We start from the raw sequence: 22,270 nt of genomic DNA on the forward strand, positions 1-22,270 counted from the left end.
TGAATAAAAATATTGATTGATTGATCAAAAATATGGATCTTGAGGACCACTAAAAGGCAGACAAAGTTGAACTTGAAATAAAGTTTAGTTTGTAAAAAGCCACAATAGTGGACACAAGAACAGGAGAAGTGATTCAAACTAGTAATTCAAGATGCAAGAAAGAATGAGACAAAGTGAAGCAGCAAAAAGACAAAAGGGAAATGAGCTAATTAGTTTGGGTGGGCCTGCCAGGGAAAGAGAAAGTGATTTAAGTCAGTTTGGAGAAGAGGTACCGCAGCGTATCAGCACACACACAGCATACACATGGCCGTGTGTAAATAAACTAAATAAAAATTGAGGCAGTAAGGAAATGTTAATACAGTAATAGTTTAATGGTACAGTAGCAAAGTGACAATAAAACAAGAACCCAGTTCTTGAGAAAAGGTGAGACAGACTGAATATAAAACAAAGTTCTCCCCCTCATCCTCCAAAAACACAGCATGGTGCTGGTGTGGCTAAGTGTCTGTGCCCTGAAACCCTTCGCAGGCTGCGGCTGGCTCGGCCCCAAACCAGTGTTTTACTGGTTCCCCTGGGCGGCGTTATGGAACCAGCCGGATTCCGCCTCGCCATCTTTTACTGAGCCAGGACGATTAGGAGCCCAGCGTGCTGACGGCACATGCAGTAATGTTATTGCAACCACTAAACTGTGATTTACTCCACTGACCAAACGCCAATGGTCTTTTAATGTACAGTAAGTGGGGCAGGCTAGAACGAGGGCTTCCTGTTGTGGACGTCCGACTGCAGAAAAGAGTAGACAGGATCATTAATAGAGACCCCTACTGAAGACTTCAAGAGGGGGAGAAACTGCAGGAGGTAGAAAGAACTGCACTTTCTATTTGAATGGCCAGAAAATGAATACAATTAGAGTCATACACCACCAAAACAGAAAAATTCCAAATTTCTTCAAGCTCTAAAATGCCTCTGAGCTCCCAGAGGTACTTGACAAGGAGGAACAAAAACTGCTACGAGCTGCCAAAATAATTTGATTTTGTTATGACCTCAGAAATAATATTTAACTGTTATTATTCAAAACATTTTTAACCCTGCGTGTATGCCTTGTATTTCCCAAACAAAGGACACAGAATGCTTTATTATATATTTATTTTCGGCAAAGCGTTTCTGTTGCTGCTGTGGTCATACAAGTTGATATTGTAACACTATAAATGTTATGTTTTTTTAACACTGTATTTGTTAGTCTAAATTCTGATATCACCAATATGCTTTAGCAGCACTCCTTTCTATTTTAATTCTGCCAGTAAAACTCATCTTGAAATCTGAATTTCAAAAACTCCACACGTGTGTTTTTCCTCAGCAGCTGGCTCTAATCCTAAAGCAGCAGACCAGTTTCCATACAGTGAGAGGAGACCGCTGCCAGTCTGGAGGTGAGTCCTTGACTGCCTTCATGGTGGCGACGTTGGTTCTCTTCTCTGTCCAACACACACAGGCAGGCCAGGTGACTAAGATAAATAGCTCACCCTTCGTGTACCTGGATGACCTCGGCACACAGGCAGCGGCACCACTGCTGTTCTGTGTTGTGCATGTGTGTGTGTGTGTGTGTGTGTGTGTCACAGAGAAAGAGAGAGAGAGAGACAGAGCACAGGCACTGACGCTGTGAGCTTTGCCCATACGGATCCGTGTGGTTGTGATCAAGTACAGCGGGAGGAAGATTTATTTCTTATGAACACGTAAAACTCAGTTGTGGCTACGACTGTGGGGCTACATCTGGCTCCTGCGGGACATGCATGAAATCCTTTTCTCTATTCCTGCAACTTACCGTAATGCCTTGCAGATGGCACAGTGTGCGTGTGTGTATGCTGTAAGGATAATAACTCTTACAGTAGGAGCTGAAGGAGCGTGTGTGTGTGTGTGTGTGTGTGTGTGTGTGTGAGAGAGAGAGAGTGTGAGAGAGAAAGAGAAAGAGAGACATGAGCACTACTATCAAAAAGCAAACTCTACAAAATAAATAAGCATGGCTCAACAAATGTGTCCCGTCTCCACAGCGGGTGGAGGCGGTTTTTGAGAGACATGTGCGAAGGCCCAGGAGCCAGAGAGAGAGAGATCTGTTTGTTGATTCTTGCCCTTGTTGGGGTCTCCACACCTCCAGCAAAATGGTGAGTGACATCACTGTAAATATACAGGGAGAAATTTGGCCTGGCTTCAATTACTTTTACAATCCCCTGTCAACATGCAGAGAATACAGCAGCTCTGCTGGCACAGATAGGTCAAACCACGAGGGGGGAATATTTGAGCACTGTACACAAGCAGCACTGGGTTCTCTGAACATTTGGAATGACTAAAGCAGGGATTTTTATTGTCAAAATCCAACAAACATGGGTCTTTTGAACAGGCTTTGCAGCGTCATATCCTTCATTTCGTCCACTTATGGTTAATTCTGCAGCATGTGGCTAAAAGTACACTTCGGAGGTGACACGGTCCCTGAGAGCTATCCCCTTACTGCACCTCGTTGGGAAACCATTCTGGCTGACATTAAAATAGGCTGCCAGCTGCCGACGGGTAGTTTGTCACTGCCTGTAGGAAGCATTCAATAGCTTTCTCAGCTTGAAGATAACTCTTTGAATGAAGCAACCATATGTGCTAATGTGGGAGGTGACGCATGGGACATCTTGCACGCACCCTGTCAAGATGACAAACACTCTCATATATCCACGGACAGATAAAGTTAATTAATAGATGAATCCATAAATGTAATCAAATAGACTCAAGATATTTATTAACTAAATAAAACATCTGCCTAAAAATGTTTGCACATTTATTATACAGACTATCCCCAATATTATAATAGCACTAACAGTGTAAGTGGTTAGATAGACTGTTATGTAACTGGTAGGTCACAGGTTTGATCCCAGCTGCAGCCATGTGTGCTGAACCTCTAGTTGCTCACTCGTTGAAGAAGAGCGTCAGCTAGATGTAAAATATACACTGAAAAAAGCAATGTAGTTGCTACACAAAAAGAAAGACAACCCACATGTAACCAAATTCCTTGTTAATGGGGAAACCAGTAATGTCTCTTGCACAGGTCGTGCGGGTAGGAGTTAAGTTATAGTGAAACTGAAAAAAAAAAAAAAAGGCTGGAATTTCTTTCCGAGCCAAACTGCAAGGTGAGTTGAGCGCCGCTTGCCACTCTGCAGCCTTTGCGCTCTGGAGCGGTGCGCCTCGCCTCGCCCCTCCCACCCCTCTACTTTACTCTCCACTGTGCTCTCCAATAAAGCGCTTTTTGTCCAGGGAGTCAGCACTTGAGCGCATTCCTTGACGTGGAGGTTCTCAACCTCTCTAAGGATTTGACGAGGACAGATACACATTTTTATATGTTCAGAGAAACTTTTTTTTTGACAGATCGCACAGGGGAAACTAAAAGGACTTGAGTTGTTTATGTGAGCTCCTCCGCTTGGATAAAGTTGCAAAGCGCAAGAAGCTCCCGAGTGCGCTCACTACTTAACTTGTCGGAGAGAAAGGGTAAGGTTTTCATTCTTTGATCAGTAACATAAGGGTTTTTGGGAAAAACTTGCGCAACGTTTTACGATTTTGGCTCCCTCACTTATGGGATCAGAAGACGTGCGTAAAGTGAGACACCAAGGTTATACTGACAATTTGCATTTAGCTCTTGCGATGTAATTCACGAAGCATTTTAATAAACCCACAGTAAGTTTAGTGGCAAAACCCAAACTCAAATACATGTAGTAGTAGTAGGGTATTCCTAATTAAAATAATTGGCATACATTCACAAAAACTAGTGCGTCAGGTCATTTATTCAAGCTGTGTTTTTGTCCTGTATGACAGTGAGCACCAACTAACTCCCGTAACGAAAAATCACTAGAATAATCCTATAGAGATGTACAGTGTTTCCACCATGCTCAGCAGTGCGCCTATAGGCATTTTTGCCCCTTTTTTTTTTTTTTTTTATAGGTTTTTAATCTCCCAAAGTATCACTGTGATAGCTAATATTAGTTTTAATGTGATATTTGAAAAAAATGCATCTCTCTAAAATGTATAACAGGATAAATTTATTTTCTTCTGTGGGTTAAAGTACTCAACATTGTCAATAAGACTAAACCGAGTTTCACTCGCGATATGAGCTACCCGATAAAGGTCACAGACTGTGAGATAATGGCATAAAACAAAGTTGATTTGTTGCTCGGAAATGCGTAAAAGGCGAGCGTGTGCGCGGGGTAAATGGAAACACTAGAGTTGTAATAAACGAGCTTGAGTAAACATTGAGTGCTGGACCGCAGGACGCCGTGCAGCATGCAGGGGCAGAGCTGGGCGTCTAGACCGCACCAAGCCGTGTTTACCGCGGAGGACAGCTGGGTTGGACCGACGGGGGAACGGCCCACAACAGGCTAAAAGTTCAATAGGACAGACAATTTTAACTTTCAATGCGCAGGAAGCTCCCATTTCTCGGACTAACTGAAGTGAGCTGACCCACTTCTCGGGGTCAATTCACTAAACCTGCAGATACGGCAGAGTGAGTCTGTGCACCTAATGTCATTTGGCACGGTAACTTCCAAACATGATTTTATTGATTACATTTCTGGAGACAAGCGGAGCAGTGACCGCCAAGATATTGTTTTTTATTTAGTCAATGTGATTAATTTTTTAGGTCACAAAACATTTGGCGTATATGGAGCATTGAGTGCTCCCCTGATGTGACTTTATTTAGCTTCCAAACAGCCAATATTTATGCCAGTTTTCTGCTTGTTCTGTGCTCTCCATAGTAATGATTAAAACGCCAAGATCAATTCCGGACTCAGACTCAGATAACTAGTGACAGAGGCTCCCTTGCCATAATTGTTGCTCATGCATGACCACAGTTTCCTGTGTATTTGGTTGAGAGCATGCATGACACAAAAACAATCTTCAAAAATTCTCTTAGTTCTTAGAAATTAACTAGACAGCAAAAACTAAGTTTCATAGGTATGTTTGGTGCCGCAGTATGATATCAATAATGCTTATCAGCATATGGACATCTTGTTACTGTTTGGAAAAACATATTTGGCTGTAATTAAAAACTGTGGAAACTACAAAGCCTTAATCTAAGTCAGTCCATTAGATTTTTAGATGAAGGCAGTGCCTCAAAGTCCCAAATGTACAAAGAGGCCAAATTCCTGAAAGAGTAATTCTCCTTCTGGCTGGCCTAAACCACCAATAAACTAACATCTAATAAACTAACACGACCCGACATGTTTAGACAAACTCTGCTCCACAAACTGGAGGTAAAAGTAGCCATCAGCAAATCCATTCTCTACAGATAATATCCAAGTCATCTGATCCAGCAAAAAGGCTCGATTACAGACTTAATCATACACTATGAAGACAGGTATTAAGAAAAACAGGTTGATTTGAAAGCATTTTGTACCAAGAAACCACATCTAAGATTTTTGTTCTTAGATATGTTTATGCATAAATACATAACTGCCTGTTGTGTGGGTGGGTGATAACCACAGAAACCTTGGATTAAATCAGTAATCCTCATGCATAATCTCACTGTGCTTACAAAGTGAATAAAATAATGAAATACAACTGTTCCTCATTTCACTAAGGACCCCCCTTCCCCAGTATCCTCTTGATCCTCAACTCCAATTTTGGAATCATTGATCATAACACTGCTGGATTTTTAACAATCCCCCTCTGTCTGAGATGCATTGTTCAATATTATGTGTGTAAGAATAGTCTTCTGACCAAGATTCCTCCTGCACTGAGCCAGATTAGCATCTTTTGTATGCCCCTCACCCCCAAAAGCAGCCACAGAAAATCGCCTAATCTTTCCCTGGGGCAAAACAGACGGCGTAAACTACTCCAATAGCTCACCACTAACCCCCGCGCCAGTGAGGAGTTCAATCTTTGCTTCCGCAACATGTGTGTTTCAACACACACTGTCATTATGCTGCAGGAGAAGATGCAGTGTCACTGATGGTGCATAATGGTTGTAATTGGTTTATATTAGGCTACCAGGCGCAACAGAGTAGCCACAGGAGTCCAATTATCCCTCACTAATGTGGAGTATTTGTAGGCTATGTTGCACCAGATTGTAACACTTACAGTACAAGGAGGCCGTTGTGAGCTTGGCTTAACATGGTTAAGGCAAGTAACAGTGGAACAGTGCAGTTGTTTTTGATACGGATGGCCTTACAATGAAGAGACACTGTCTCGTAGCTGGTCTGATTCAGGGTTTCATAATCTAGCTACCCACCTGTCCTTATCAGTGTTTGTGCCGTCACTTGTTAGCCCTGAGGCTCTCGGACTCACTTCTCACTGCTGAGAGACAGATGGCGAGGAGACTTAAAGAGGTCTGAGGTGATGGATGGTGTGCGAGAGAAATAGGTACAGAGAGAAAAGGAGGAGAATAAATGAAAAGGAAAAGGACCAGGCTGACGTTGGCTTGAAACAGTTCTCTTTGCCTGTTAATATCAATACGGTGGCATCAAAGTGTGTCGTCAGTATGCTAAAAACCAAACATATGGAGGCACTCTGCTCCAATGAAATCTGCAGTTTTGTGTGTGCATTAAGTCAAAGACATGCACAGCAGGTGGATTATCTTTGCCCCTTAAGGCTTTTCTTGCCCTTAACTGTCTGTCTACGGATGAGAAGCATTATAAAGGTAATAAGGGCCCCCATTGTTAAGTACATGGCTGATGTCACACAGACACACTTGCACAGTCTCTCTATTCACATGTCCAATGTCCCTTTCTTGATGCCAGGGTAAACACAGCATCACCCTCTTGCCCAGTTCTGCAGAAAAACTAAGTGTAATAACAGCAAATTTCAACAGAACTGCAACCGACTGTAGCCCCCCACCTCCCGAAGAAAAAAAAACAAAACAAAAAAACAGCGCAACCATGTTACCTATCTTCCACTGTCTGCCATGGCAGGTTAGTTTGGCAGTAAGAAATGATCAGTGATGAAACTATACCACCCATTCAGAGTTCAGTTATCAAAACATTACATCAGCCTGTATTGCTTTTTTTTGTTGGCGCTGCCATTTCATGTGCAAAAGAGAGATGGTGGAAAGGAGCGATGATAGCTAGATAAGCACCTGATCAGAGTGTGCCAGACATGATCGTTCCGAATGTCACAGTGATAAATGGCGGTTAGATGGTTTACAGTTGCATCTTGTTGCAGCATCATGAACATAATTCAACATTCTTTGTTTCCACTCTCTGCCTCTCCACTATGACTGACAGCGGAGGATTTTCATGTCGTACCGCCACGGCCACACAGCTCCCTTTTACGCCAATTACAGGCAGTGTCTGGGGCATCCTACCCTCTGCATCAGAGGGATTAGAGGGTTAAAAGTCAGGTGCTGAGGCGAGGAGGCCTGGGGAGGGGAGGAAAGGTAGGACGGGAGGGTAGGGGTGTGGTGGGGGGTGATTAGGAGGGAGAAAAGGACGGGAGCAGGGCATTCACACAGCAGGTAGACAGAGGAGATTCGACAGGGCAGAAAGTTGGAATATGTGTGTGTGTGTGTGTGTGTGTGTGTGTGTGTGTGTGTATGTGTGTGTGTGTGTGTGTGTGTGTGTTTGCGTTCGCCAAGGTCATGTGAAAGTGACGTCTCATTGCAATTAGAAAGACTGTGTGTGTGTGTGTGTGTGTGTGTGTGTGTGTGTGTGTGGCACAGGGAGAGAGAGAATTCAAGATGTGCATATCATTCTCTCTTATGCTGATCCGAGCTGAGATGTATCCTCTATCAGACCTTAATGGCTTCAGCGTGCCTCTCCTCACTAGGGTGTCAGGTGTTGCTTAGCAGGAAGGCGTTCCCTGGTTGACAACCAAGAGCCAGAGCTGCTTTCTTGGACAGGCGTCTTAAATAAAACCCCTGGCTTCAAAGGCCTCAGCCTCACACATCACTGCTGACCCAGCGGTATGTGGAGGCAAACCCCAGCCCATACGCCTGCCAAGCTAAATTGAAGAAGAGCTCGCCGATGCAGCCAAATGATGCGTTCAGAAGAACCACTTCAAAACCCTGCATAAATATACACGCACATGCAAAAGGATCTGAAGGCTCGGAGTGCCCCAGCTTGAGCGCAAAACCCCAAATAACTGCTGTCCTCCACATCCACATCCACACACAGGCACATGTGCGTGCATGCGCACACACAAGATCCTTGTAGCCAGTTTTTGTAGGCAGATGACCCTCTGAGTGGAACGGCACCAGAAACTGCACTCTCAGCCTTTTGACTGCAAGCAGCTCATCACTATTTTTTAACTGTCTCACTCTCTTTGGAAAATCTGCAAAAAAGCCAAAGATCTCCCAAATTCCCGGATGGGCTCAAACCAATGAACTCCTGAGAGGGGGAGAGAGAGAGAGAGAGAGAGAGAGAGAGAGAGAGAGAGAGAGAGAGAGAGTGCAAGAGAGAGAGAGAAAGAGTGAGAGAGAGAGTGAGATAGAGAGAGAGAGACAGAGAGAGAGAGTGCAAGAGAGAGAGAGTGCAAGAGAGAGAGAAAGAGAGAGCGGGGGAGGGAGGGTGCTCATCCCAGAAAGCCACCACAAATTGCTGCGTTTCAGTGAGGCCGTAAAAAAAGAGAAACGACTCTTAATCTAAGGTTGTAATTACCTCTGGCCAGCATTGTAATTAGGAAATGAGCCTTGAACCAGATCTTACTGGGTAAAAGCGAAGCAACAAAGACAGAAACACAGACACACACACACACACACACACACACATTGCTTGACCAGGAATATAAAGTAGGAAAGACAGATCTGCCTTTGAGGAGAATGTCAAATATTTAACCTCTAGACATTAATGACTAATGAAAATTATACAATCCCTAAGATGATCATTAACTCTCAACATTCGACCAAATATGGACTGAATGATAAGACAGCAGTGTAAATTTGTCGATGTGTGTGTGTGTGTGTGTGTGTGTGTGTGTGTGTGTGTATAACTCTGCTTGCCATGGGGTCAGTAAGGGGTCAGAGGACTAGTTTGTCACACTGAGTGGTGACATGCACACACTGACACACACACACATACACACACACACACTTACGTAGGCATGTTGGACATACAAGCTGACACGTACGCACTCAGCTACCCTCTTTCACTGCATGTGTGTATGTCATGAGTCCGTTCACCTTAATGTCTCTTTCAGTCCAAGTGAAGGACACAGATAGTGTTGTTATCTGCTGCTGTCCACACTGTGTGTGTGAAAGAGCGAGAGACAGTCTGACAGAGAGAGAGAGAGAGAGAGAGAGAGAGAATACAGTATCCGTCCATGTGCATGCATGTGAATGTGCAACAGTGTTGTGTGTGTGTGTATATATGTGTTTGTGCATATGTGAATGTCAACCCAAATATCAATCAGTCAACATAGCAATCAACAGTCAAACGGCTGCGACAGTGTCACAAGTCGGGACTAGTCACTGTTACATGTTCAATACACGGGAAGTAGAGTGCCACATGAAATTTCCCGGCAATGCACCTCCAGCAAAACGTGTGAGCTCATCTCTGTAACTCCCACCCATCTTCTTGTAGGATTGGGGTTTTGGACTGATCTGGTGAGCTGTAATTTGTACATGTTGTTGGCAGATGAGATGCTGCCACTACAAAGTGCCTCCAACATTAACGCCAGACAACTCAGCTGTTTTCTGCTTTGGGATAGATGAAAACCAATGGGGGGTGAGAGAGAGAGAGAGAGAGAGAGAGAGAGAGAGAGAGAGAGAGAGAGTGACAAAGAGAGACATAGAGAAAGGAGGAAAAGGCTGAAGAGATATTTATGTTTAACAGATGGACACAGAAGGAAGAAAATTATAGTGGATGGAAAGGGCAAAAGTGTCAGTGCCCTAAAAAAGGGAATGTGAGGAAAAAATGGGTCATTCCAAAAAAGATGGACATAATAGTGGAGAAATATGGGTGGAAAAAGAAGCAAAATAGAGTGGAAAGTAGAAAAGATAATACAAATGTTTGGGCAAGGCTCAATCAGTGAAAATTCAGTGCAAAACATCTCACATATATGAAGGCTTATCGAGAACAATGTTGCCATGTGCTACAGTCCTTCAAGAGGATGAGATCATTTGCATCTGTTTTGAGTGTAGAATTCCTCTTCGAAAGCTAAATATTTACTGATACTGCCTGAGTGGAGACACAGTGACCTCAGAGACCCACACCTAGCTACTACACACACACACACGGCAAGATAGCCACACACCCCTGCATGTCTTCATACTGGGTCATACACACACGCCTCTGCTGTGATTACAGGCACTGAATTCCCTTTGACCCAACAGCAGCAGTGAAAAAGCACTCCTACTCACAAATAAACACACACTTGCAGAATACAGCAGAGGCCTGAAACACGCAGGCCGTCAAGCCAAACCCCGGGACGGTGTCAGGCTATTTTCAGATGTAAACTGTGTACTATGTGTGTGTGCGCGCGTGTGCGTGCCTCAGAGCGCGTCAGAGGCAATATATGCAAATTAACATGTGGTTTCAGGTGTTACTCAATCCGGTTTGGCGCGTGGTTTGCTTGGAGTCCTTATTTTGTTCCTCCTCTGTAGGCTCGTTGCTTGACTTGCAGCTTAGGTAGATGAAATATGGCCTAAAACCCTGTGGAGCTGAAACATACTCGTGTGTGTGTGTGTGTGTGATCCAAAAGGAATAAGTGCACTGCTTAGATTCTGCACATGCATATGGATGAGAAGGAGAGGGAAATAATGTTTCTCAGCTAATCAGCTTTGAATCCATTTTATGAACATGCATTAAATCAATTAAATCATAAAATTAAAAAAAGTCTGTCATTATAATGTGGGGGGCCATGCTGGGCCAAAACGCCTCCCGCTAATAAAGCATCTATCTAGTGGTCACTTTGAGTTCAGTTTCACCAAAACCAACCCATATTTATGATCCCATAACCACACTCAGAAATAACATTCAATACCAGTTACTAATGTATTTATGAAAAGCAACAAGCACACACACACACACACACACACACACACACACACACACACACACACACACAGACTCACGCTTTTCTGTGATTAATTAGACATGGGACGCTCATGATTAAAAACACAGTGTTCATTCATGTCCATTCATGTTCTGGCCCCTGAGGTGTCAAGTAATGTCACGTACAGTTATTGCTGACATTGGCTCTAAATATCATAAAAGCTTTTTGCCAAATAGTTGACTAGTCACACACACGCACCTGACAAAAACAAACAAGCACTCGCTCTCCCATGAATCACATTACAGTTTGCCGCTTGTGGCTGTCATCTGAAAAAATTGGAAAGGACTTTAAAGGTAGAAATCAGTGACACTTCCTTCATATGTTTGTTAGCTGTCAAACATACACAACAATGTGCTTCTTTTGAAAAGCCTCAAGTTCTTTGGAAGCAGCTTACCCGTGCTAATTAAAAAGCCACACATCAAAAAAAAAAAAAAAAAAAAAAAGTTCCAAGCCAAACATCCTTGATCAAAAGGGACTCTTTCTAGAATCTGTCACCTTCAAATGCCGTGTGCCAATGTGTCATCTTTATGGATATGAACTTTGATACCCGCGTGAGGACGCGACTCATGTATTGCTCTTTCTTAGACAGCCTATGCTGGTGAAACTGCTAAATTAATTTTGCGTATCATGCCAGTGACAGCACTCATAGGGGTTTCGAATCCAGTGACTTGTCTCATGCCATGCTTGAGTCACTGTTGTGCATAAATAAACACATACAGACACAAAGACAAAGGCCATAGCTGATGGGCTGATACCGCAGGACGAGGAGCTGACAGAGCAAAGAGTGGTCCGCCTGCATTCTTCCTCTCCCACTCTGTCATTCTCTTGCACTTCCACACAGCCTGCGAGCGCTCAGCACACTCCCGCACAATACTAGAATCCAAACAATTAAAAAGGAAAAACTTCCTGTTCAGCTTGTGGGGCACGGCGAGCTGGATTCCCCGTGGAAAGAGAGAGCGAGAGAGAGCCTATCATTTGAACCGGGTCTGTCAATCAGAAACATATTGTAACTTGTTTGGCTAACTGATATATTTCTTTTGTTTCCAGGCAAAGAAGTCACAAGACCTGGCCCATAAAAAAAAAAAAAAAGTGGGCTGAGAGCAGAGGAGAAAGCTTCTTGGGTGAGTGAAGCGCTAGTGCAAGCCTGACAGTCTGATGAGGAACATGTGTCATTATGATGAACATGTGGCTAATTACTATAATACAAAACACTTCCAAAATTAGCAGTAAAATTAGAGTAGTTTTTCATTATAATAATACAGAGCAGACCGTACAATATAATTTAGATTACATAAGAAACGGCGCACTGTGTTATATTTTTGACACGTGTCATTATAACCAAACAATCCATTGAATGTTTGTATCCGAAAACCCCAACCACACTCAGTTGGCAGTCGTTATTGTGTTAACCGCAACACCCCACGTCCTCAAAGGGGTCCTATCACACAACTGAGAGCCTCTTAATAAGACTGGCAGAAGAAAAGGAGTTGTTTTCTGAACACACACAAATGCATGGGTGCACACACACACACACACAACATAAGATTACCAGGTGAAGGGAATGGAAGAAGACGGACAGCAAGAAGTGGTGGGGTTTGACGTGCCTGTCTGGGTATGAAAGATTGCATGTGCAGCATGTGTGTGTGATGGTTTGTAGATTTTTGGTTAGAGGCTGCTGTTTTTGAGCCAGTGGCGATAACTGCCCCCTCTGGAGCTCCGTTCTACCTCATGTGCCCCACCTGACCCCTCACCCCGTCCTGCCTCATTCCTGCACTGTGCTAGTTGTCAGTGAGCTGTGACAGGGACTGCATGGGCTTGTAAAGACACACACAAGGCTCGACTGTAGCCCTGGGCCCTCGGATGCACACTGCTACTCTTACTAATTGCCTTACAACTCTGCCGAAGCAGCCCCGTCTTCCTTGGAGAAGACAGAGAGAGAGCGACGGTGTGCACAGAGGCATGCGATCTCTCCTCTCCGGGGCCTAACACACACATTCCTCAAGTTAAAGAATTCCCGTCTAGTGGGTCTTCCTGCTTGTTATAAATTATTCCCCACGTAGGCAAAGCTTCAGTGTCAACATACACATTTGCTCTGTTTCTACCTTAATCCTGGAGTTTCAACATCAAAGCTCACATGCTCTGCCTCAAGTTACAGCACACACACTGACATCCTGTGTGTGTTTGTTTTACTTGCTTTTCTTCAGAGTACCGGCTATATATCTCTGCCACACCTTACCATATAATTTTGAATATGCAATAAGGTATGCATGGCTGCACGCACACACACACGCACACACAAACACACAAGCATGTGATGTGTGCAATGACACTCTGAGCACAAGTGCTTGCCTATGCGCAGTAATATGTCTGTGCTTCTCATTACTGCAACCTGTAGCTGCCTGTGTGTGTTAAAGCTGAGAGCACGACAGTCAGAAATAACATTAACACAGCCGTCCCTCTGTGTGATGTGGTGTCCATAAACAACCACGGAAAACACACATTTTTGGACAGTGTGTTGGTGTGACAGTCATTAATATCAACATTTTTAACTGAAAAGTAAATATCATAGAGCAAACAAAAGGTGTTCCTTGATATACACGTATGGTACCACACACACATCTGCACACACTGTCTCACTGTAGCGAAAATACACACACTCAGATCACAGAAAACACACAGGCACACATTGTTCTCTACATTACAGGTTGGCTCAGGAATCCAGTTGCTTAATGACCTGTACAGACGGAAGTGTTTATTGGAGCAAACAAACAAGTCTTTACTAAGAACCATCATTACTCACTGCTACAATAACAAAGCATCATTTACCCCCTTAGCCCCCCTTCTCTCTCTGTGTGGCAGTCTGTCAGGCTTCTCTCAGCCTCTCATATTATGACAGTGTAGCTAACTGACAGAGCACATGTGGTCTCTCACACACACACACACACACACACACACACACACACACACACACACCATGTAGGCACAGGCGCAGATACACACATAATGCATGTGGAAGGCAGAAGAGGCAGACATCTGGGCTCCCTAAAACCACACCAAGGGACCCATCTCTCACTTCCCCGTATGGACGGGCATGATCTGGCTCCAGGGGAAATGCCCAAATTGAATTCAGTGGCCTCTTTCAAGTGGAGCACCATGTGGGACACATGGACACACCAGGCCAGGGGTGGAGCCGCTGTGCTGCGTGTGTGTGTTTTTAGTGTGAGGATGTGTGTCCTCATTTGTACTGTATGCTTGTGTGTGTGTGTGTGTATGTGTGTGTGTGTGTGTGTGTGTGTGTGTGTGTGCATGACTGTGTGTGTGTTTGCTAAAACTACAGTCTCCCTTGGCAGATCCTGATCTACAGTAGAAGCAGAACACTGTGCTAAATGCACTAAACATTTGGGGATTTTACATGGTATTATTTCTGATGGGCTTCTAATGAATGTGCACAATAAAGAAAACTGGCAGCCACTGTAGACGTCATAAATGCAATTGAAGTTTGAAAAAAAAAAAAAAAATGCATGAAAAACAAATACAGAACACCAAGGTTGACAATAACATGCCAGCTATATCATATATTCAAAAAAAAATTTAAAAAAAGAAAAGAAAAAAAAGACGTGCATGTCAGCCTTTGTGCTCTATAGTTTCTTTTTATACAAGGATACAAGGAAGTTTATTGGTCATTATACAACAGGTTGTATAATGAAATTAAAATGCGATTCCCTCTTGATTGATTAATTGATTGTATAAAAATATGCGCCATTATTGTGCTTATTTCCAAAATTGAATTAAATTTGTGATGCCTACAGTGGCTTCCAGTGTTGTTACTGTTTGACTTTGAGGGCCTGTTTGGAAATCCGTATTTCCCTCCTGAGTGTTTTTGATACTGGGTTTCTAATAAATGCACACCAAAACTCTTAAGGAGCTACCAGGATCACTTTAGTCCATTGTGTATGCTTCAGTCTTAAAGGGAAAAGGAAATCAGAGCAGGTTTATTTTATTTGTCCTTGCTTATTCCTCCATTTCAGTCACCCCCCCGCTCTCCCTCTCTTGCCTTATTTGTTCTTGGCTAGTAGGAATGCTCTGGTGGTGCACACCTGCTGGAGGCAAATTACAGTGCCGGGGTCAATGGTGACGTCTTAATATAGTGCTGTTGATGGATGTATTGTGTTTTGCACCGACTAAGGTTCTGGAGTTCACCTGTTTTGGCAAGTGATTGGCACATCAATTTTATATCAAGGTGTTAATCAAAGGGTGTTTTTCAGGTTGGAACTGGGCCCATCAGATGCTGAAATGCGTCCATAGTATGTTTTGGTAATTGTTTGGTGGGCTTCAAAATCACTGAAATTTGATCTCTGGGATCTCTATGTGATCTATCAAATTTTATTTACTCACTGAAAACCATGATGATAAATTAGCAGTCTCTAAAGATCATATTACAGGAATAAGTTTATGGGGTAACATTGCATTTCTGCAGAAATGCAATATTACCCCACTGCCGGTTTGCCAGCCAGCTTCTTGAGTTCTGGAAAGGCACCAACACAGCCAGTGGTTTCACAATGCATTCCTTTGTGACATGCTAATCAGCACTGCGGATCTACGTGTCATATTTATCTTGTGAGTGTGGCACATGCCTTAGTTAAAAAAAAAAAAAAAGAAAAAAAAAGAAAAACAAAACAAGATAAGGCCCTCAGGGCAGCATGACTTGAAAAATCACAAACGGTAACTCTGTGGAGGTGAGGTGGGGGTGGGTGGCGGAAAAAAACAGGTAGGCCTGCACAGTGCCTGCGTTTAAATGACGGTCTTAGTAAACAAAACGTGAGGGAAATTACACTTATTCCAGACTTACTTCTACAGTGTGATCTTACATGTGATCTCCACTTACATAACGCAGCATACAGTTCAGTTTTGATGTGAATCAATCTTTATTCTAAATCAATAAATTATAAAATAAATAAATGTGCATTTATAAAGCATTTACAGAATATCTGACCTAGTCAAAACTAAAGTACCACAACTGTCAGTCACCATCTGTTTAGCCATGGACAAACAAGAAACATCAGTGGACCTCCTCCTTTAGAAGAGCAATATAAAGCATCAACCCTGGAGGACAATTATCAAATCAGTTCTGGTCTGATACCAGACACAATTTTGGTGGTCTGTTAACACTCCTAAGCCGAACTGAGATCTGTTTTGACACAAAATTTAACGCCTCTAGTTTGCCTGCAGCCGTTGAGAACAATCGGTGCATTTGTTAACATTAGCTGCTGATGCTTTCTATCTGCACAGGGCCAAGGCCAAATGATGTTTTCCTTCCTTCTCTCATCGTCATTCTCTCTCTTCCCCTGCTCCCCCACAGCAATCATCTTTCACATTCTTTATTGCTACAGACGCCCCTTTGGAGACAGAGGGCTCTGTCTAAAAAGGACATCAACTAAAGCTGACACAAATCCTTTCACTGTTTTCAGAGTAGGTGTCGGAGTACACAAGCATGACCTCTCTTTCACTCTTTTTTTCCGTCTCCTACCTGTCTGGGGGATGGCTCATTGAGAAAAATTATTTCTGTTTGTCCTCTTTCTTTTATGGTTTAGAGAGAAAAAGGAGAAGGGAGAGATAGTGAGATCCACAGACATACAGCGAGAGGGAGATGATTGAATGTCACGTCTTGGCCAGGTATAACAACAGATGTGCTAGTCTGGGTTTCCTGAGCTTCACACATTTGCACACAGTTAAACACAGTCCTGTGCCACTGTGGTATGTGTTTGTGTGTGCAGAATTCTGACGTTGAACTGAATCAGAAATCACATTTGGTTGCTGACACATTGTAAACAGCTTGTTGTTTACCTGTATGTGTATGATAGTATCCTGTCAACATTAGCACTATGCCAAGCTTCTGTTTATCAGCCCATTACTTTAGCTCTTAAGTCAACACGAGTCCCTGCAGACCAGGCCCGTCTTTGACACCCAGACAGAAACAGTGGGGCTGTTAAGACAGGTGGTGAGGATGTGCCTTCATCAGATTCCAGTCATACTCTCACCAGTCACATGAGCAAACCTGAGCAGAGGGAAGGAGGGGAATAGGAGCGGAGGGAGGGGAGGGAGGAAGACTGACAGGTTGTAGAGGGGTATTTGAAACCTATTTGTACGATGTGTCAAACACAAAGTGTCACATGATAGATCCACACTCCTGATCTACACTGGTAAGTGACATTGTACAGTGTTTTTGACACTACAAATTCGGTTCAAGGAATAACAAACGGCCAGAGCAGTGACAGGACTGAACAGACAGGCAGTCAGATAACCTGTGTGTGTTTGTCCTCGGTGAAGGTATTTGTGAGCATGTGCCAAATAGTCAGCCTGCCTTTCAGTCAGTCAGTCAGTGTGCTCGCCTGCTGCCTGACTCACGCACACCCGCTGGTTTTGTTGTTTCCTTCTGAACTCTCACATAGCACTGTTGCAACCAGGGGCAAAGGTAAAAACTGACAACACTCAGCTCTACTGTTAGCACACCAGCTCCAGCCTGTCACTTGATCCTGTAGTCCAAACAGTGAAAAAAAAAAATCTGATTTCAAGTTTGAAGATGCTAAGTTGTGTTACCGTCTTGATTTCCTTGGGGAGTCAATGGACAGACATGAGAGACAGTCCTCTCAGATGTGGATGAATCATCGTACCATAACAAACTTGCAGTGCTGTCTGAACAGAGTTAAAATAAGAGTTAGTGGGCTAGACAAGAGAATTGGAGTGTGTATATCACTCCTGGCCTGTGGCTCACTGACAGAACTGGTCCATCCAGCCGCCTCTAACGACAAGCACACACAGGAGCAAACACTGCACGCACACACAAAGCACAATTTAAACTAAAGCGCCCCGCTGCTGCTCCAGACGAGAGTTCTCTCACACGTTTTTGAGACTGTCGCAGGACTCTTCCTGAATTGCTGTTTGTTTGGCACCTCGACTGAGACCAGTTTGCCGTGGGTGTCGCTACCCACTGGCTCCAGGGTCACTGGGGCACACAAACACATCCAACACAATGTGCATTCAAAGGAGGGCCAATAGATATCCTTTCCATACTCTTTGGCTTCATCAGACTGGGACCCTGTTGCTCACTGGTGCCACTTACTGCTGTGTGTGATACAATCAGAACCTCCAAAATCTGAGGCTAGGATTGTCTCTGAGAAAAAGGTGGTCTGCCCCATTCAGGAGGCGACTGAGCAGCTGTCCAAAGTGGACAAGTTCAGGCATCCTGGGGTCTTATTTATGAATGAGGGTAAAAAGGGGAGAGGGTGCAAGATTGACTGCTGATTAGGACATTTGCAACAGCTGTGGGTGCTGACCGTGGCTATAAAGAGAACTGACAAAATTAAGGGCCAGTGCAGATCAAAATGTTGTTTGTCACACAATAAACTTTGTGTGGAGCAGTACAGCGTGTGGGCTTATTTTGTGCTTATCAGGCCTGCACCCGGTTAGCTGGATGTGTGTCTGAGTATCGCCTATGTAAAGACAGCTGAAACCCAAAACAGAGCTTGCACTTTGCTGGTCCATCTTTGCTCTGAGCTGGGACACGCTGGGTAGACTGCACCTCGCAGCTGGCCTCGGAGCACCTTTTGGTTCCCCCGGGAGGAGCCGAAGGAAGATACTGGAGAAGAGGATGTTTAAGCTGTTCTGCTTGCTCTCTTGCCACCGTGACCCTGACCTAGATAGGCGGCAAAATGGACAGATGGATGGATAGACAGACATCGCCTTGACACTTGGAATTTCATAGAATCCACTGTCACAAGCGGAACCTGCTCTCTTTCCACCTCTACCGATTCTGTAAATTCACATCAGTTTGTATAATTTTATCAACTGTTTGTCTGTCTCTCCCTCAGTATCTTCCAGTGGTGTAGTCTACGTGATACGCAGGTTTACGTCGTATACCCACTAGAAAAGGTCCCAAATTCCCGTATAACCACTTAAAAATGCGCAAAGATACGTATCAGTATGTTTTTTTAACATAACGTTCACTTTCCCGTTCATACATTCGCCTTCTCTGTATTACGAAGCGGGCTCTTTTTGACCATAGGGGCTTCCGTCAGGCGTGACGTGAACCCTAGGTAAACTACTAAGGAAGCGGTGAAGTTGTATGGTGGGGAAAAAAAGGTGTATGGCTTAGAACAGGGGTGTCAAACTGGTGCCATGGAGGGCCGAGAGGCTGCAGGTTTTCATTCCAACCGAAAACTCCACCAGGTGATCACCCCACCTCCAAGCAGAGAGGAGGAACTCATCAGTGAAATCACCATCAGTTCAGAGAGCGGGATGTTTAGAGAGAGAGAGAGAGAGATGGGGGTGGTATTTGTGTTTTTATGTCACTGCGCTGTGACTGATGCAAGGTGGGCCAAAGATGGAATCAGCAGCCTCGTGGGGTCATCCTGTTTAGGTCACTGGCAGCCTGAGCAATGACAGAGAGGCTGCTGGGACAGCTAACTCTCTGTAAAGACTCACCTGAGCTCTTGGAAGAGGACTGCATCAGAAACATTTCAAGACTTTCATTACACAAGATCCAAAGTCGTGTTAAGATCAAACACCAGAATTAAGTAACAGGAAAATTGATGAAAGTCCAGGCCGTCAGTGGGGAGCATTGTGTCTGTGTCAGTGTAATATGAGAATTGTGTGGTGGAGATCTGAGACTGATGTGTTTGTGTGGCTGTAGTATGTGTTTGGTGGGCAGAGAAGGCAGGTGTGTGTGTGTGTGTGTGTGTGTGTGTGCTACAGAGACGTGCATTGAGTCTCTGGTGCTGACTGACACAAAAGGACTGTGACTGCGACCTCGGTGACTATCTGTCCCCACAGGTCACAGTGCAGGGTCCACTGATGAAAGACATGTCAGTGTTGAGACATCGCTCACTGGGCCAAGACAAGAGGCCACTGTATGTGAAACTAGAGAAACAAGACAGAAAGAGAAGCGGAGTATGTCTCCCTTTTTGCCTTTGTGTCTTGTGTGTGTCCATGTGAGTCTTTGTGCACTGAGCCCAAACAAAATCAAGTCTAGGCTCTGCAGCACAATCAGTCATCCCACAGCAATAAAACAAAAGGAAATGGTCCATATTTCCTTTTGGATCTCGTAGTGCCAGACCTCTGCGCTTTTAAGTTCAGAGGAGGCCTCGTAAGGTTGCAGACATCTGTTGCTGCAGAGACCTGGGCCTGGTCTGGTTTGGCTGCCTCGCCACCCACCTCCGCCTGCTTCCGCTCACCTCTCGCAGACTCTCCCTCTGAGGCAGCAGCGTGCAGGCGGCCGGGGCGGAGGCTGGAGTTTTGGCACAGGTCGCATCATTTACTCAGACACACTCCAAAGGTTTTAGGTTTCACATTGCCCTGGAGGACTGGAGAAAGCACCTGTTGTGGAGGCGAGGACCAGCAAGCGTCAGGTGTGTGTTGTGTGTGTTATATATGTGTGTGTGTGTGTGTGTAACCAGAGCTGGGTGTGTGCCTGTGTCAAGCAGGGTCCGTTATCTGTGTTGTCTGAGCCATAGTTACAACTGAGGACACAGAAGACTGAGCAGCAGTGGAAACACTAATCTGAGCCTAACCTCTGACCCCCTCGGAGTCCTTCTATGCCTCATTGGTCCATGGGCTTTGTTGTTCTTTGCACTGATGCTATCTGATCAGATGCACTCAGCAGTGGAATGACTTAGTGACTCTATAGCTCTTTCTGGCTTACTTGTGTTAATGAGCACATTCTGTTTGAATATGTATATGATGATTTTTTTTTTTTTATACTGAGCTCACTAAATCACACACTGAATTTTTCTGCATCCCTTTGTGGAGCAGTTATTAACTCAGTTATGCTATTGCATTCATTCCTACTCCCACATTCACCCCATAACTGTATATTAAGCTCTCTTTCATGTTATCCGGCTGCAGCCTCTAATGGTACAGCCTTCACACTGTCCTTACAGGCGGGCTTGGGCAAAACCATAAATCCTGAGACAAAGGGGTCCGCATTTCACACCGATAATAAGCAGCTTTGCAGCTCATTTGGATCGGCGCAACATACAGAGCACGAAACGGCAGAGCACGAGAGGGAGAAAGAGTGAGAGAGAAAAGAGAGAAAGCGATGAAAAAAGGAAAGTCCAATCCCTAATGAGGAGGCAGGATATAAGCCCAACAGGAACCTGCCTGTCGGTTAAGTGGTTGTTTGCTAATTAAAACAACAACCATTTGACATCAATCAGAGCGGGCAGAGCTCATGTACTTTGGATGTGGCGGGCACGGGGTCTTTTCTTGTGGTCTAGCTGAAATCAATTGGAGAGCTTTGTTTGTGCAGCACTTTGTAAAACGGCTATAGCCTTTAACCATCTTTCATGCCACAACAAAGCATAGCAACGATACTGTGGCTTCAAGACGAGTATTGTCACTGACAGACGCAGCAAAACTAGCATCCTTCCTCGATTCAACTTGTCCTCCTCTCTTCAGTCTGTATTTGTATCCTGTGTATTTGACTGACCGTGATGTCAGGACAAGGACAGCCTTTGGAGTCACGGTAACATTCGGTGGAATCCTCGCTGAATCATTCTGTATTTGCCATTATGTCGGCTGTATTTAGTATTGAAAACAGAATCAAGTAAGGAATGACTCCTGCACCTCACTGTCATAGCGCCCTGCTTCTCTAAACATGCCTCCCTCCTTGATCCATACTGTACATATTTTAGTTGCATATTATGGCTAGTCCAACAGGTACTACTGACAATGCAGTACCACTTAAGACATGTTGCATTACCTCATGCCAAAACAAAACAGCATTGCATGCGTACCACAAGTGTGAGGTTAGCATAGCTGAAATTGTTAAAAGCACTGCGTCGCTACATCTTCGCTACCTCACCATAAACATTCTTTCTTTTCTCGTGCGCTCGACACAACTCTCATTCCTCCTGCCCAATTCTCTCTTGACCTCTTTGTCATGTTGAGGGATAGCCCTCTTGGATTGAGGATAACAGGGTCCAGCTGTGGCGTTGGACGGTGCTGACAGCGGAAAGGGGTGGGAAGATGGGGTGTGTGATGTGTGTGTTTGGAGGAGTGGTCTTTTGTCTTCTCGTAGGGTCAGAGATGGAATGGGGGCATAAGTAGAGACAGAAAAAAGGGGACATGGGAAGGAGAGGGATCAGAGGACTTACTCACATCAGCCCTCAACACTAGCACTCCTTTGGGTCCCTGAAGTTACTCTTTATAACCCTTGTATGTTCATGATCCCGTTCATGATCATGCTGCTGTTGTAAACTTAGATGAGCAG

The 22,270-nt window shown here is 44.3% G+C and overlaps 2 protein-coding genes across 4 annotated transcripts in view; one reads left to right on the forward strand and one right to left on the reverse strand.

The window, feature by feature from the left end:
- LOC115363635 (mitochondrial import inner membrane translocase subunit tim16-like) overlaps positions 1–22,270 on the reverse strand; it is a 121,415-nt gene that overhangs the window by 33,429 nt on the left and 65,716 nt on the right. The gene's annotated exons all lie outside the window — the stretch shown is intronic.
- vasnb (vasorin b) overlaps positions 3,265–22,270 on the forward strand; it is a 28,332-nt gene continuing 9,326 nt past the window's right edge. Inside the window, exons 1-2 of one of the 2 annotated variants that reach the window (XM_030057900.1) lie at positions 3,265–3,513; positions 12,052–12,125. The gene's annotated coding sequence lies outside the window, so the exon portion shown is untranslated. The remainder of the gene's footprint in view (positions 3,514–12,051; positions 12,126–22,270) is intronic. The other variant, XM_030057901.1, reaches the window with a different exon arrangement.

The sequence above is a fragment of the Myripristis murdjan genome, chromosome 8 (genome assembly GCF_902150065.1).
Source record: "Myripristis murdjan chromosome 8, fMyrMur1.1, whole genome shotgun sequence".
NCBI classification, from domain to species: Eukaryota; Metazoa; Chordata; class Actinopteri; order Holocentriformes; family Holocentridae; genus Myripristis; species Myripristis murdjan.